Source organism: Sorex fumeus, unplaced genomic scaffold, assembly GCF_029834395.1.
Source record: "Sorex fumeus unplaced genomic scaffold, SorFum_2.1 ptg000169l, whole genome shotgun sequence".
In the NCBI taxonomy this organism is placed as follows: Eukaryota; Metazoa; Chordata; class Mammalia; order Eulipotyphla; family Soricidae; genus Sorex; species Sorex fumeus.
Window position 1 is genome coordinate 4,763,975 of NW_026606226.1, and position 16,140 is coordinate 4,780,114.

The following is a 16,140-nucleotide window of genomic DNA, read 5'->3' on the forward strand; positions in this document are numbered from 1 at the left end:
ATAAAATAAAAATACAATTTTTAAAATATATTCATATTGATTTGCTCGAGCGGGCCCAGTAACGTCTCCATTGGAGACTTTGTTGTTACTGTGTTTGGCATATCGAATACTCCTTGATATTCGGTAGCTTGCTGGGCTCTCCGAGAGGGGCGGAGGAATCGAACTCGGGTCGGCCATGTTGGCCGCTTGTAAGGCGAACGCCCTACCCGTTTGTGGGCTGGAGCGATACCACAGCGGGTAGGGCGTCTGCCTTGCACGCAGCCAACATGGCCGACCCGAGTTCGATTCCTCCCGAGAGTATTCGATATGCCAGACACAGTAACAACAAAGTCTCCAATGGAGACGTTACTGGGCCTGCTCGAGCAAATCGGTGATCAACGGGAGGGCCTTTACTTTACTTTTATTCATATTGAAGCCATGAAGTAAGGCCAAAGAGAGAGCTCCATGCATTAATGTGCGAGTCCAAGATCCATTTCCTGCCCTGTGGGGTCCTGAGTACCACCAGAGCGACTGGATACGGCCCCAGAAGTCGTATATAGCTGCACATATAGCTCAGTTCATGTCACACACGTATACTTGTACATTTACTATACATAGGAAATATATGCGAGGCATATGCTCCCCCACCTGTTCTCTCTCCCCTTCCAGTATGAATTTAACACAATTAACCAGACACCTGGCTTCCTTACTCCACGGCCTAAAGTGTCCTATTCAAAGCCCCTTGTCTATCCATGAGGGACCCCACACACACACACTTGCTCAAAGCTGAGAGCAGGTTAGAGAAAGAGAAAGCAGGGAGAAGTAAAAGAAATAAAGAGCGAAAAGAAACTAGAAGAAAAGGTGGATGCGCTAAGAAGGGAAAATGGTAGGAAATTGAAATGGAAAGTGGGAGTGAAAATAGGGAGGCTGGGTGCTAGCCGGGGTGGGGGGCAGTGCTGAGACCCACCCCGGGAGGAGAGGGGGTTCAGGTGAACACAGAGATGCAGTTCCGGCTTCTACAAGGAATTCTTGGAATTCTCATGGTTGGCCCAATTGGGTTAGTGAGGGAGGAAGCCAGGAGCACATTAGGAAATTAGGCTCTTAGGTAACGGGATTAGAGGCAGCCGGTCAGGCCAGGACCTCGATGGAACTGGACCGCTTGTGGGCCCCTTTGATGGGGTAGCAAACAAGTCTTCCCCCAAGAAATTTCCTATTAATGGACCTGATGGCACAACATACGGGGTGGGGCTCGGAGCCGTGGCCAGGGGCGGGGTGTACATCGCCTCTGATGAAACGTGGGAGTCACTTTTGCCCCTTTTAAATAAGCAGAGAATCAGCGCGAGGCCTTGGTGAACTCTGCGTGGCCGTGGGGGTGAGCAGAGAGCAGCGGCCTGGCTAATTGGATTCCCGAGCTCTGCCGGCAGACGGCCAGCCTCCTCCCAGGGCGTGGAGGCAGACACGAGGCTGGCCGCCAGCCAGCGTGGACAATGAAAAGACATGGGCTTCGGAGGCCGGGTGTGCCCTGAGTGGCCAGCTGCTCCCAGGGCCCCGGCCACACAAAGTGGGAGGAGGGGGCTGAGGCCATCCCTGTGCCCAGAGGTGTCCACTAGGCCTGGATTCTGTCCACCGCGCCATCACTCTTCTCGCTGCTATTTCCCAGGTCAAAACACAGAGTCCAGAGCCCCCGAGAGAGTCCAGGGGTTATGGTGCTTGTCTGGCACCATATCAATACCCAGCACCCCATATGGTCCCTCAAGAACCAGAGCCAGGTTCACCTGCCTCCCAGCACTGCCGGGGGTGGGGTGGGGAGGGCAAATTTAGCAAACAGAATCTCAGAGTGTTGAGTCCTCTGCATCCTGCCCAAGGCCCCGGGGCCAGTGGGGTCCAGAGCTGTGAGCCAGTGACTCCTGGCTTCAGCCTTTCCCGTGGCATCTGCCACCATCGCTGTTTATGGATCTGTAAAAGTTTTACCACTCAAGAGCTTGACCTTTTAAAACCTATAAACTTAAAAACAACAGCAATAACAGTAACAGTGACCTTCTGCAGCCCGTCAATGAAGTGACCCCCAAGAAATTTCCTATTAATGCGTTTAACGGTATAACACATGGGGTGGGGGTAGGGGATAGGTGCAGTGACCACCAGAGGTGAAAGATAATTTAACAAATACCCCAAGGGGCTACCTGCAGGGAAAGGTTGAGGGGTGGAGGTTTCCAGTGCTTAAGGCAGTCAGACCCTTCAGCCCCTAGTGACTTCAGGGACCTCTGCAGAGGAGGACATTCAGGCTCGGCACTAGCTCATGGGGGCCCATGTGGGACACCATCTCCCACTCCACACCGGGGGGGGGGGGGGGGCGGGGTAGTGAAGGAGGAAGCCAGGAGCACATTAGGAAATTAGGCTCAGACAGGAAGTGCTTTTCCACAGACAGGAAGTGCTCTCCCTCCTCCCATTCCAGGGATCTGACACATCCGTGAGTGGAGGGGTCTGACTTAGGAGGCTCTCTGCCCAGGGGAACGTGAAGCCCCAGGATGGGAAGTGTCTGACTCAGTTCCCAAAGTGGAGCAGGGAGACCAGAGAAGGGAAGCCATAGCATGCCCATGGACAGGAAGTCTCCTCCCTCCCCACTGGGGTTCTTTCTCGAACGTGCATGTTTGACCCTTCATCACGGCCCGGCCTTTGGGGTGGATGCCCTGACCCCTAACACCGCTGCCAAGCATTTGCCAAATGTGCCCTCGCACCAGGCCCCTCCCACCGGTCCTCTGCTCTGACTGCATGTCAAGTCACCGTCTGTGACTGTGGTGTAAGAGCTCAGCTAGGGCTGTTGCGGTGTCCCCACATGATGGGCTAAGCCATGTATCCTAGAAGGGCAGCAGTATGACCAGTCCCGTCTTGTGATGGAGCAAATTGAGTCCCGGCGACCGTCGTCCACTTGTGCGGGTTCTAGAGCGAGCGGAGGAAGTGGAAGCAGGTCTCCCCCACCTGCCACCTCCCGGGAGGATGAGACTCTGGCTCTCATCCCAGGGGTGAATTAGAAGCTTCCCTCCTGCCTTCGTGGCTCTGGCGGAAAGGCCAGGCTCATTAGGCTGGCCCTCCATGAGTCTGCTAATTAAAGATATTTTTATTGAAGAGTGTCATAAGTAAGACTCTGGGATGACTTAATGGACCATTAAGTTTTCTAGCTTCCCGGTACCAAACACTTTCAGAAACACCGTGTCCTGCCACCCTGGGCTCCGCAAGGCAAATGGTGCAAATGTCACATTGGTGCAAATGTCACAGAACCTGGTGGTGGGCAGTGGGCTGGGCTGGGGGTGACCCTCGTCTTCAGCAGGCTCACCCCAGAGAGAGGCGCTGGCATTTTGGTTTTATTCTGTGGAGCCTGGCCCCTGGACAGTTCCTCCCCAGCAGTGTCCACTCAGCCTACCTTTGTCTCCGGGTACCTGGGGAAGTGGCTTCTCGCCCTCTGACTGGGTAAGAGTGAAAGTAAGAGGGGCTGGAGTGATAGTATAGCAGGTAGGTGATAGATAGTATGCTTACCTTGCATGTGGCTGACCCAGGTTTGATTCCCAGCATCCCATATGGTGGTCCCCCGAGCACCACCAGGAGTGATTCCTGAGTGCATGAGTCAGGAGTCAGCTCTGAGCATCACTGAGTGTGACCCAAAAAGCCAAAAAGAAAAGAAAAGAAAAAGAGTGGAAGTAAGAGCCTCTTCTCACATTTGGTGGTCACAGGTGATGGATGATTCTCCTGGGAGGGGAGCATTTTTTGTCTCCCTTCCACGGGGAGTCCAACAAGGAGCAGGTTGGGAGAGAACCCCAGTCAGTGGTCTGGGAAGAACCCTGGGCCTTAGGGACCCTGCGATGCTCTTTGGGAACACCTGGAAGTCTAGGCCAGGTCCTGGAAGGTGGAGAGCCCTGGACCATGGAGATAGAGTTTGGGTCCTCCCACGGCCCTTCCTGGAAGTCCTGCCCATGTGGGCAATATCCACCTTTGCCCTCCAAGCCTATGCAGGAGAAGACAGGAAGTCTTGGGAGTGAGAGAACCGTCTGAACAAAACAAGATGGAGGACAGAACTGAGCTGCCTGCAAGGGAGATTCGGGGCCTGTTTCCCTAAGTGACATGAAGTCATGTGTCACCTTCTCACAAGCCATGAGAACAACAGGGGGTCTGAGAACTGAAGTGGGCAGGGTTCCTTCTTCTCCCCTGTCCACGTGGAGAAAGGGAGAAGGATGTCCACCCCGGCCCCAAAGGAACCCCCCTTCTCCAGGCTTGCCAGAGGGGCAACGAGGGGCCACAGCTGACCCTGGATCTTCCTCCCTGTCCGGGACTACTCTGCCTCTCCCCCAAACTCCATCAAATTCTCACCCTTGAGAGGGAGGCCAGATTCCAGCCCCCCAATAACACAGGTGTTGCAAGGGTAAGTGACCCCAGAAAATGCATCGGCAGCAATGTCAACAGCACTGAGGGGACGTGACGGGGCTGGTGCGGGGGTTTTACTGACTCGTGTTCTCCCAGAGCCGGCCCTGGGTGCAGAAGGATATTTGGCTGAAATTTCCCTCTAATTCAAGGGAATTACTAAATTCCAGGGAGGAAGGGGCCAGACAGGCCATTTTGTTCCTGGCCAGGGGCCATGAGCCCATCTGGCCATCCCAGAGCTGGACCTGCGGATAGAAGATGGTTTTGGCTAAATTTTCTAACTTGAACTCTAATTTCTAGAGAGAAAGGGCCCAGAGAGGCCTTTTAGTCCAGCCTCCGCCCCTGGCTTCTGGGATGATCAGTATCAATGCATGATTTGTTTTTCTGAGAGATTTTTAAAGGAAGGAGCTCACCAGTCCCTCTGGGAGTCCAAACAAAGTTTCTTCTAATATTTAACTTGAATTGCACTGGGTACCATCTGAATCATTTCCTATTTATCCTGCAGACGTGAGTCCCAGCGCCCAGCCGGCTGTCTGTGAGAGGCAGCGAGAACAAAGTAGTCCTTTCTGGAAATTTCCAAAGAAGAGAGTGGCGGGGGTGGCGGGTCACAACACTGAGCTAACAGTGCAGGTCTCTGCTCCCACCGGAACGTAGGTGACTGTGCTCCACTTTGGGGTGGACGATGAGCACTGGAGCATTTGGAGACTTACCCAGGATGTTCAGCTGCAAGACAGTATGCCTCCCATTGAAGCTCCTCCATGGCTGGGCTGAAGGAGTCAGTCTTCTCGCTCCTTCCCTGGGTTCGAGTGCAAGAGGAGAGCCAGAGAGAGGACACAGGGAGAGATGCTCACTGCTCAGGCTAGCTCTGGTTCAGTCCCTACCACTGCTGAGGGGCCTCTTGAGAGCCACTGCAAGTGATCCTTGAGCACAGAGCCAGAAGCAAGCTTTGAGAATTGCCAAGTGTGGCCCTTCTGAAAAATAAACAGACAAAAAAAAATTAGAACTGGAGAAGGCTGAGGAGCTAGCTCAGAAGTTAGGGACACTTGCCCTGCATGTGGAGGCCCTGAGTTGCATCCCCAGAAATGCGTGTCCCCCTGCAAAGTCCCTTTGGGTATGGCCTGGAAACCACCCAAGCACCAGGGGGGTTGCCCTATCGGCCTCCAGCACTGTAGGGCCCAAGTGCCATGCTGGGCCCGAGCACTTAACCGAAGACTAGTTGGTCATCCCTGAGTGGAGATGGGACAATGGGGTTCCCAGTCTCCCTCTTGCCTAGGGGGAGCAGTGAAGGGTCACTCAGGGACCAGCTATTTTCCCCAAGAGCCACAGCTCCTGTGCAGAACTTGAGGAGATCACAAGGACCCCTCCTTTGGGGGACCACTCTCTTGTTCACCCAACATTGATGGGAGAGTATGTGACCCTCAGTTGTCACGAAGGCGCATCCCAGAGGTCATGATCTCACTTTGCTTTTCACGCCCTCCTGAGTTAGAAGTCTCAGGGAAACGTCACTCGGGGCTTTAGAACCTTCTGGTCCAGTCCCCGAGTCAGCATGAGCCCAGCCAGTCTCTACGAGCACAAGGATGCAGTGGCGGCCATCCCTTTTGCAGAAATCTTGCTGACCCTGTTGCCCTGCTCTGCCTCTCAACAGCCTCCACTCCCTTGGCACTGTTCTCCCTTGGCACTCTGTGGAAGTCTGGCTCTGAAGGAGCCCACCGTCCTTCCACCATCAGGTGTTCTCATCCAAAGCAGAAGCACCCGATTCCTCCAGCACATACATCAGAAGAGGGAGGTCTCCAGCCAGCAGGGCAGGGGTGAGGTGTGACAGAGCACAGGGGTGAGGTATGATGGAGGCAGGGGTGAGGCATGGTGGTGCACAGTGGTGAGGCATAATGGAGGCAGGGGTGGGGAGTGATGGAGGGCAGGGGTGAGGCATAATGGACGAAGGGGGTGAGGCATGGTGGAGGATGGGGGCAAGATATGATGGAGGGCAGGGGTGAGGAGTGATGAAGGCCAGAAGTGAGGCGTGATGGAAAGCAGGGGTGAGGCATGATGGAGGATGGGGGTGAGGCATGGTGGAGGGTGGGGGCAAGACGTGATGGAAGGCAGGAATGAGGCCTGATGGAGGTAGGGGTGAGGCGTGATAGAGAACAGGGGTGAGGTGTGATGAAGGGCAGGGGTGAGGGTGAGGCATGATGGAGGGTGGGGCTGAGGCGTGATGGAGGGCAGGAGTGAGCATGATGGAGGTAGGAGTGAGGCGTGATGGAGGGCAGGGGTGAGGCATGATAGAGGGCAGGGGTGAGGCGTGATGGAGGTCAGGGGTGAGGTGTGATGAAGGGCAGGGGTGAGGTGTGATGGAGGGCAGGGGTGAGGCATGATAGAGGTAGGAGTGAGGCATGATGGAGGCAGGGGTGAGGCTTAACGGAGCACGGGTGCTATAGGGCTGAACCATCAGCCTGCCAGGTGCTCGCCAGAGTCGGTGCACTGAATGCCTGAGGGGACGAGTGATGCCAGTGTCTCTCATTCGTAATGGAGGAAAGGGAATGGGCCAGGCTGCTCCCTGCACAGGGCTCTCCCCACCTTTGAGCCCTGATCTGTCCTCTATCTCTTTTGGGGTTCCCTGAGCCTCCCAGTGGCCCTCACAGCCCGCTGAGCCCTGCTCACACTGTCTGCTTGGAGAACTATTGCTCTAGTCTCGTCTCTGCCCGCCCCAGTCACTTTCCTGAGTGCCCCTCAACCTCCTCCTAGCCCATGTGACCATGTTTAATGCCAATAATCTCCTAATAGCCAACACAATTAGCTGTCTTTGAGTCTGTCTCCACCCGTAGAACACCGGCTTGTGTTTGGGGGCCCTCACCTGCCCGTATATCATGGAACGGGATGTCTGTGTCTGGGTTACAGACAGAGGCCAGGACACTGGGGCTCAGGATTTGCTGAGCAACCCTCCTGGGTGCCCCAAGAGGTCCCGATCTTAGCCAGTAGATGCCAGACACTGTTAACAGACAGACAGGCTGACTCACGCACGACAGGCCTGGGGTGTGCCAAGCTTGGGTGTCAGGAAGCAGGTGTGAGGCTGGAGCGCTTCTGGGATCCTGCCTGGCACCCTGCCCTTCAGAGGCCGCCTTGCCCCCCAGTGGGGTGTGGCTGGGTTTCTGCCCCTCCCTTTGCCTTTACAACCCATCTGGGAGGCCCTCCAGGGGCACGCAGGGTCGCATACCCCGAGACACCTGGGTCCGAATGGCAGAGAAGTTTGCTGAAATGGCATAAGAGACTGTGCAGATGGGATCAGAATCAGCCCCCTGTGACGGGGAGAGAATTCTCCCACCCTAAGTACAGTCACAGCATCCCGAGGAGAAGGCAACTTGACAGCAAGAGTTCCTGGAGTTGGCAGGGCTGGGCAGTGAATCTGGAGGAAGATCCCCTCACCCCCCCATACCCCAGCTCCTGGGAAACTGCAGGAAGCTGAAAAGGTGAGCACAGGGATCCTCACCTCAGCTCCCAGAAGGATTTGCTGCAGCCACACCCTGACTTGCACCCAGTCCACCGGGAACATTTCCTTCCTCAGTGAAAGAACCACTGCTAAATCCATTTTGGAAAGTCAGACTTCATTTCGTACCTCAGGGTCATGAGTTTCCAGCCTACTAAGAAAAAACACCAGACCCCAAGGGCATGGGTGTAAACACCCGGACGTCTGACCACAGATAACGAGGATGATTCAAATCAATGTAACAGGGTGTATTAAAAGATGTTTCCCATAAAGTAACAAAGTATGAGATTAATACCCAAGAATAGCTGAGATCAGCACCAGGAGGATTACTCCATAACTTAGAGGCCAGCCGGGTATCCTAGAGGAAAGGGCAGTTCAGATAGAGAAGGGAGCACCAAATAAAGGATGTTTGGAGGATCCTCCCAGGAGGGGAGATGCATGTCGAAAGTAGACTATGGACTGAACATGTTTGCCACTCAAAGCCTCTTTTGCAGACCACAACACCCAAAAGGAGAGAGAGAACACAGGGGATTTCCCTGCCACAGAGACAGGGGGGATGGGGGGATGGGGGTGGGAGGGATATTATCCATGGTGGTGGAAAATGGGCACTGGTGGAGGGATGGGTATCTGATCATTGTATAATTGAAACCAAAGCACAAAAAATTATAAATTTACAACTGTAAAAAAATAAAATAAAATAAAATAAAGGGGAAAAAATTAAAAAAAAAAGATGTTTCCCTACTGGACCCTCCACTTGCTTGCTCAAGGCTATGAGATTACACCTGGCAGGGGGCACCCGGGCACGTAGGCAGGAGGGCATGGGCATAACACCTTTCTTGGAGGGCTGTCAGAGTTCCAAGTTTCTTAGGCTTGCGAACCCTCAGTGCTGGGTCCCTCGTGTGTGTGTGTGTGTGTGTGTGTGTGTGTGTGTGTGTGTGTATGCGAGTGAATAAAACACTTGAAATATCTGTCCTGTCTCTGTGTGTCTCAGTCGGCCGCTGAGCTCAGGCTTGTGGCCACTTAACACTCAGCACCTGCACCACACCCATCTCCAAGTTTGTTGTTGCCCTTCAGACCCCGGAAGGCCAAGATTGGCCTGGGGGGACCTGCTGAAAATGTTCAGAGTTATTCCAGCCCTGATGGACCATGCTCCCCCGGGGGTGCTGTTCCAAGTGGAGCGACCCTCCGCCTCCCTGGGAGCTCCCCACGGCTGGAAATAGCCCCCAAAGTGGCTTGCTGGACGGCCGTAGCTTCCCCAAGAGGACCCGCTCCATCTTCCTGCTTCCAAGTGTTTAATTAGCCCTAAATGAAGCGGCCTCGGCAAGCCGCGTGCGCTCTGCACATTTGCTGACATAATCACATTCGCACAGTTGCAGTTGCCGCTGATTGTTAGCCTGGAAGTTTTCCTCCCTGGTGCCCCCCACTCCCACCCCGGGGTGCTCCTGGAGACGATCCGTGAGTACCTTGAGAGGCCGAGCTCCTCAAGTCTATGCTCTTGTTCATGACCTTCCGAGGCCCATCACTCTGGCTCTCTGCCCAAGGTCCAGCCTGTCAGCCCCAAAGCATTCCTGATGCCCCCACGCCCACGCCAACACTGTGTGACCAGCGCAGACGCAGGAATTTAAGGTGACTCTGTCCCCACCATCTTCCCTTCCTGGAAGAAGAAATTCTTCCCAGTCCTGCCTGCTCCACTGTGCTCCTTAAGCAGCGCGGCTTCTCCCCCAAATGTCACCCCCATAAAGAAAAACAAACAAATGCACAACCTACGGGGTGTTTGATATACGCCCACCAGGGTGGTTCTGAGACAGCTTCTGGGGGTAGAGTTGAGCCATGACGTTGGTGGCACACCCAGGTAGAAAAAAACAGCACGGCTTTGGCAGAGGGGCCCCCTCCAGCCCTGCCTCACCCCTGCCCACAGCCTCGCCTGTCACCCGGGCCTCACCCCTGCTGGCACTGGGCTGCAAGGAGGCGGCAGAAGGCACGCGGCCCCTCCTGCTTAGCCATTCGCCTCTCAGGGAAACTGAGCCCTCATTCCTTCCCCCAGAGCCGCAGAGGCCTGGGCTGGGGTTCGAGGGGGAACCCAGGGAGAGGCCGCTGTTCAGAGGCCACATTCTTGGGGTGCAGGAACAGGAAGGAAGGTCGGTGCTCCTCCTGGAGAGAACCATCCTGCCAGCGCCCCCAGATGGGTTGTGGCCTTGGCGGGGCCAGCTGCAGGCTTCAGGGTCTGTCCCCACGGGGGCGCCTGGTCCCTGACGGTTGTGCAGGACAGAGAGCGGCCGCTGTCAGGGGGAGGGCAGTGCCCACGGCCTTCCTCCCCTCGCTACCGGCTCCCTTGGACGCGCACACAGCCATCTCCGCCATCTGCCCACAGCATGTAATTCCGGCGCCCAGCTGCTCCGAGCGCTTCACTGCGCTGATGGCAGGGAGGGCAGATTACCCCGGGGGCCTCGGTGATTGGCAGGTGCCCGAGGGCCCAGCTGCCCTGGTGGCAGAGGCGGGTGCCACGTGACACTGAGAAGCTCCCTCCACCGCACCCCTCACCACCCTTGTTCCCCACGTTCGTGCTTTAGATCAGCCCACATTTGGCTCAAGGTTTTTTTTTTTTTTATCTATGTCTTGGGGAGGGGGGAGGCATTGGCAGCAGTGCTCAGGGGTCACTCCCTCACTGTCCTTGGGGAACTGTCGCATCCCAAGGACTGAGCCCAGGGCTTCTGTGTACAGAGCATGAGTCCCAGCCCTTGAAGCATCTCAGAGCCCCTTCTTGGCTAGAGTTTCTTCCTGTCTCTGTCTCTGTCTCTGTCTCTGTCTCTGTCTCTCTCTCTCTCTCTCTCTCTCTCTCACTTTTATTCTGACTCGATTCTGGAGGCTTTAGATGATGATTCTTTTTTTCTCTTTTTTTTTTCTTTTTGTCTTTGAACCACACAGTGCTCAGGGGGTATTTCTGGTTCTGTGCTCATGAATTACTCTGGGTGGTGCTCGGAGGACCACATGGGATGCTGTGATCCAACCCAGATTAGCCACTTGCAAGTCAAGAACCCTCCCCCTCTGGACCATCTCTCTGGCCCCAGGGATCAAGCCCAGTGTTTTACAGATGCAAGGCCTGAGCTAAGCCACATTCTCCACCTTAAGATAGTATGTTTCTCACCAGTTTCTGCCTTCTCACCAGTGCCTCCTACTACTGCTAGTCCAGGGACTATGTTTTGAATAGGGAATCTTCAGGTTTCATATATCTGATCTCTCTGGGCTCTCGTAAGCGCTCCTTGGGAAGGCAGTGACAGTAATACTCATTATTCTCTGAGCCTCTGGGGCCAGGCACTGGGCTCAGCATTTCATAAATCTTGCTCTGGGATGCTCGCGTAAAAGCTCCTTGCCAGAATTTACAGATTTTGGGGGGAAATGGACATTCTGAGATAATAAGTAACTTGCCCAAGGTCACAAATTTAAGTGAAGAAGTGGTGGAAGTGGAACTTGAACCCCACAGTTTCTTATTCTTAACCACTTCCTCTCTCCTGCTACAAATGTGATCAATATGACTGTTTTAAGAATGTCCAGGGACTGGGCTGGAGTGACAGCACAGAGGGGAAGGCATTTGCCTCGCACGTGTCTGATGTGGGTTTGATCCCCAGCATCCCATAGGGTCCCCTGAGCACTGCCAGGAGTAATTCTTGAATATGGAGCCAGGAACAACCTCCGAGCATTGAAAGAGGGGGTTGGGGGAGAAGGAGGAGGAGGAGGAAGAGGAGGAGGAGGTGGAAGAGGAGGAGGAGGTGGAAGAGGAGGAGGAGGTGGAAGAGGAGGAGGAGGAGGAGGAGTTGTGATGGTCCAGGGGCTGGGGAAAAGGATCAAACGGTTGGTCCCTGGAGTACCACCTACACAATGATGGGTGAGTGGACTCCAAGTATTGCTAGGTGAGGCCTGGGAGCAGCACAAAGACTGATAAGGCCTAGGGGCAAACTCTGGGGTCAGAATTTGCCATAGAGCTGAGAGCCTGGACCAAACATCCACACGGAATTTCGGCTTTCTCATTTCAAGCTCAGGGGTCTTTGGCAACCCACTTATGCTCTCATGCCTCAGTTTCCTCAACATGAAATGGGCCCAAGACTGTTATTAAGAGGACACACTCTAAGTTCTCTTTTGATGTATATGTATCTCATGGTACATCTAATTCTCAGAACCCTCCTATTGCCTGTCTGATGGGACCTAGTGAGATCAGAGCAAGAAAGCACTAGGAGACACGCCCGCCACAGGTTAGAAGTGGCATCCCTTGGGAAAAAAAGGGGACCTCCCTAGCAACAATTGAATCTCCCACATAGTCAATGGCTTTGCATGTGCTAGTGAGCATTTTCTGAGCATTTCAATAGTGTTAACTCACTTAATTTCCATAAATATTCTATAAGCTATAAGCATTTTTCAGATGAGGAAAGCCATAGAGTTGAAATCCTTTGCTTTACATCACAGAAGCTCCCACAGAAGTGGGATCCCACTGCTAAATTAAGTTTTTACTACTCTGGACACTGGACATAAGGCAGAGAACATGACAAAGCTCCCTGCTCCCCTAAGGATGACATGCTGAGGATCCAGACTCACGTGTACGTGGCAAATCCCTCCATCAAGGTCAGCTCTGATGACCACCTTACCCCTGCTGCCCTGTGACAGGCATCCCTGATTCATCAGTTTTCCTTCCACACAGCGGCACAGACAGCCTCTGCCAGTCATCAGTTTGGCACTGACCCCCTGTCTCACCAACACTGCAGTGGAACCAGTGAATGGTCCTTAGCCCAAAGCCTCAGTTCTTTCCATGGCACCCGAACCAACAGCACCTCCAGGCCAGAAATGCCAAATTTCTTTCCCAAGGTGGGATTCGAGCCCCTGGCGAGGCCCCTGTCCCAGGGTAGATGCTCAAGTGACAGCTGCTGGATGGACGAGGGAACAAACGCAGGGATGAATGTGCGTTGCCGAGCTATTTCCGGCAATGATCTTCTCCTGCAGGCTCGTCATTGCACTGACTCAGACAACTCTGGGGTCCGTCTTCAACACAAAGTTTCCTGTGTTCATCAAAGTGCCTGGGACATTGAGACTGCTCCAGCAGGACTCTCTGAGCTGGCTGTCCTGCCACTCTGACCGGTTCCTAGAAACAGTGAGTAGCCTGTAGCCTGATGGTGGATCTGATTTCCAAACGCAAACTCACTCCCCGGAGCACACATCTCAACCTGCTCCTGTCTAATTCCCCCAGGGCTGGCGACCAACCACTGAGGACGAGCACCACAGCGCACAGATCCCCGTCAAACTGGCCACTGAGCCTGCTCCCTCGCCTCACACTTCCCTCCCCCAGGCAGTGACCTTCCTGCCTGCAGCCTGCTCCTGTCTGGTTTGTGCATGCATGGGGCATCGGGGTGGGTGCCCCGCCTCCATCCCTGACCAGGAGACTCTCTAAGACTTTTCCAAGACTTCTCCACTGTAGGATAACACAGTTTTGTCCTTCCTGCATAGCCTCAGGTAGTTTAGGTTTATTGGGTTGCTCCCATCACCGTGCTCCCGTTCCTCTGTGTTTATTTGTAACTTCTTTCTTTCTTTGTGCTCTGTTGACTTGTAAATATTGTTTTTCTCTTCTCCCTAAGTCCTTTCCATAGTTTATTCAAAGCTATGTCCTTTTTGTATGGACACAAGAAGACATGCTTTTGTAATGTGACTCTCAGTGATATTTCCCTCCTGGGCATCTGTTCTCTCACCTAAACCTCAGCTGCCTTTACTTCCTAGCGCCCCCAAAAGCAGGGTCCCGATGAGGGACTGGATGGAACCAGGACAAGCGGTAAGCTATGTGCTACATCGAGATGGACCTGGCCAAAGAGCCATAATGCTTAACTATAAGTTAAGAGCTTGGTCATGGACAAATGCTGTCATGATCCAAGAAGTAATATCTAGATGTGGACCCTGCTAGGGTTAGGAATGATTAATCTGGCCTGAGCGCTGTAGTCCGAGTCTGTGGCAAGATGTTCCCAGGAGAGCTGCCCTACAAGCCTCGATGGTATCTCTCACTGTGTCCATACAAAAATAACTAGTATTAAGATGTTGATAGTTATCGGACTGAGGAAAGGAGAAAAACACCTTAGGAGGTATTTTACCTGGGACAGTCAGGAAGGGCTTTAGAATACCTTTTAGTTGGGCCCCCAGGAAGGGCTTTCTTATGTTGATTTTCCTACCTGAGTGGGTGCAGTGTCAGCCCAGAGTGTGGGGGAGTTGGAGAGAAGAGAGCTGGAGAGAGAGAGAGAGAGCAGGGCAGCAAGATGGACCACAAGATGGACTGCAGAGAGAATAGCAAGGGGGACAGAGAGAGAGGAATTTAGAAGAATACAGGAGCAGGCACGTGGAGAGAGAGGGAGATTGCCCAGGCTGCGAGATGGAGCGCAGAGAGATGAGTGGGAGAGACAGGAGGAGACGGGGATGAGGAGCAGTGTGAGACTAGAATGGGAGGCTCAGAGAGACTGGGGCAGGCGTGTGCGGAGAATGGAATAAACGGCATCTGATCAATCAACCGGTTTGACTCGTTTCATCCACAGTCAACCCCATGACCCGGGCCGCCCCAGCTGGGTGAGCGGCCCGGGGCACCCTGAATGTAGGCGGCCAGAGGAAGAGCCATTGGAGCCCCCCTGGCCGCCCTTAAAGATTTTATACACTCCACTCTGTTCCAAGCACCAGCAGAGCCAGAGGCAATGCCTCACCTTTCTACAGAGTCAGAAGTGAGACTTTCATTCTGCTCTTTTGTTCATTTACCACAGTGTGTCAGAGGTTTTTCTAGGAAATCAAATCATTTTGCCATCAACTCACAAATGCATAAAACCTAGTCTTCAGAATGATGAGGGTGTTTATGGGGGGAACTGAGTCTACCTCATTCACTGTTGAATACCTCTTGGCATGAACAGATAGAGTCCGGCCTTCCCCCTTCCCACCACACTGCAGTGAACATGCCCCAGACAGAGAGTCCGGCCTTCCCCTTTCCCACCACATTGCAGTGAACATGCCCCAGACAGAATCCGGCCTCTCCCCTTCCCACCACATTGCACTGGGGAGCGTTTAGTGCTCAGAGGCCATCTCGAAGTGAGCATACATGGAACTTAATGTTCCAGTTGGGGAAAGCTCAGTTGTGAGGATCCCCTGTGCAGGGGGCTGCCTCTGTCCCCTGTGCCTGGCTGTCCTCCCAGGCTGTCCCCTGTGCTCAGTTGGCTGCAGGTGTGGCAGAAAGAGCAGCAGAAAGAAGAATGACTTTAGCCGTTGTGCAGCCACTGGCGACTCCTTGCCTGGTCCCTCTGCAGGGCCAAGGGGATGGGGGAGGTAGTGCAGGAAGGGGGAGGGGGGCTTGAGGCTGAGAGAGAACTGAGAGACGGGACAGAGAACAGCGAGCAGCACTGACTCCCTGGCTCAGGGGGGACACTGACTAACTAAGATGGCCTCTGGGCACACCTTTGCTAGGCAGAGAACTCAAAGTGAAGGGCGGGGGGATGGGGGTCCCCTACTCCAGGCCCCCTCTCCCTCTGCAGAGAGCTTCCCCACAATCCCTGCTTTATAGCCTCTGCCAAATGAAGCACAAACTTAACTACATCACCCCCCTCCCACAGGACAGGGGAGAGATGGGGCTGCACGCTGGGTGGCTCCGGCCCCCTCTTCCAATCACTTGCCTGGGTCATTTCAATTACGGACTCCGGCGTGGAAGGGAAGTGCGTGACTGCTCATAAAAAGCCCGCATGCTGGTGCTCAGCTAATTGTAAAGCTCACGCCAGCCCTGCAGGTGGGTTGGCACTGCGATGGAGTGGGAAGGGCTGGGAGGGGGAATCCCTCGGACCCCACCCAAATGGGGCTGTAGAGGGTACCCTGTGGTGACCACTCAGCACTCCATCCAGGAATCCACGGACTAACTACCCCCCAAGATTTGAGCTGTCGAATCATCTGCCCCACTGATGAGGGCAGGAAGGTAGCTCACTTCCCTTCAAGCAGCCTTACCTTTAGAAGTACAATTCAGGGGCTAGAGAGAGAGTATAGCCAGTAGGGCGTTTGCCTTGCATACACCAGACCCAGGTTGGATGCCAGCATCCCATAGGGTCCCCCAAGCACCACCAGGAGTAATTCCTGAGTGCAGAGCCAGGAGGAACCCCTGATCATTATTGGGTGTGACCTCCCCCCAAAAATTATACAAGTACAGTTTAGTCCTCAAGAACTGAGGGGGCCCGGAGACCCCAGGGGCTGCCCTGAGACCAGGGCTAATTCCCAGGGGACCG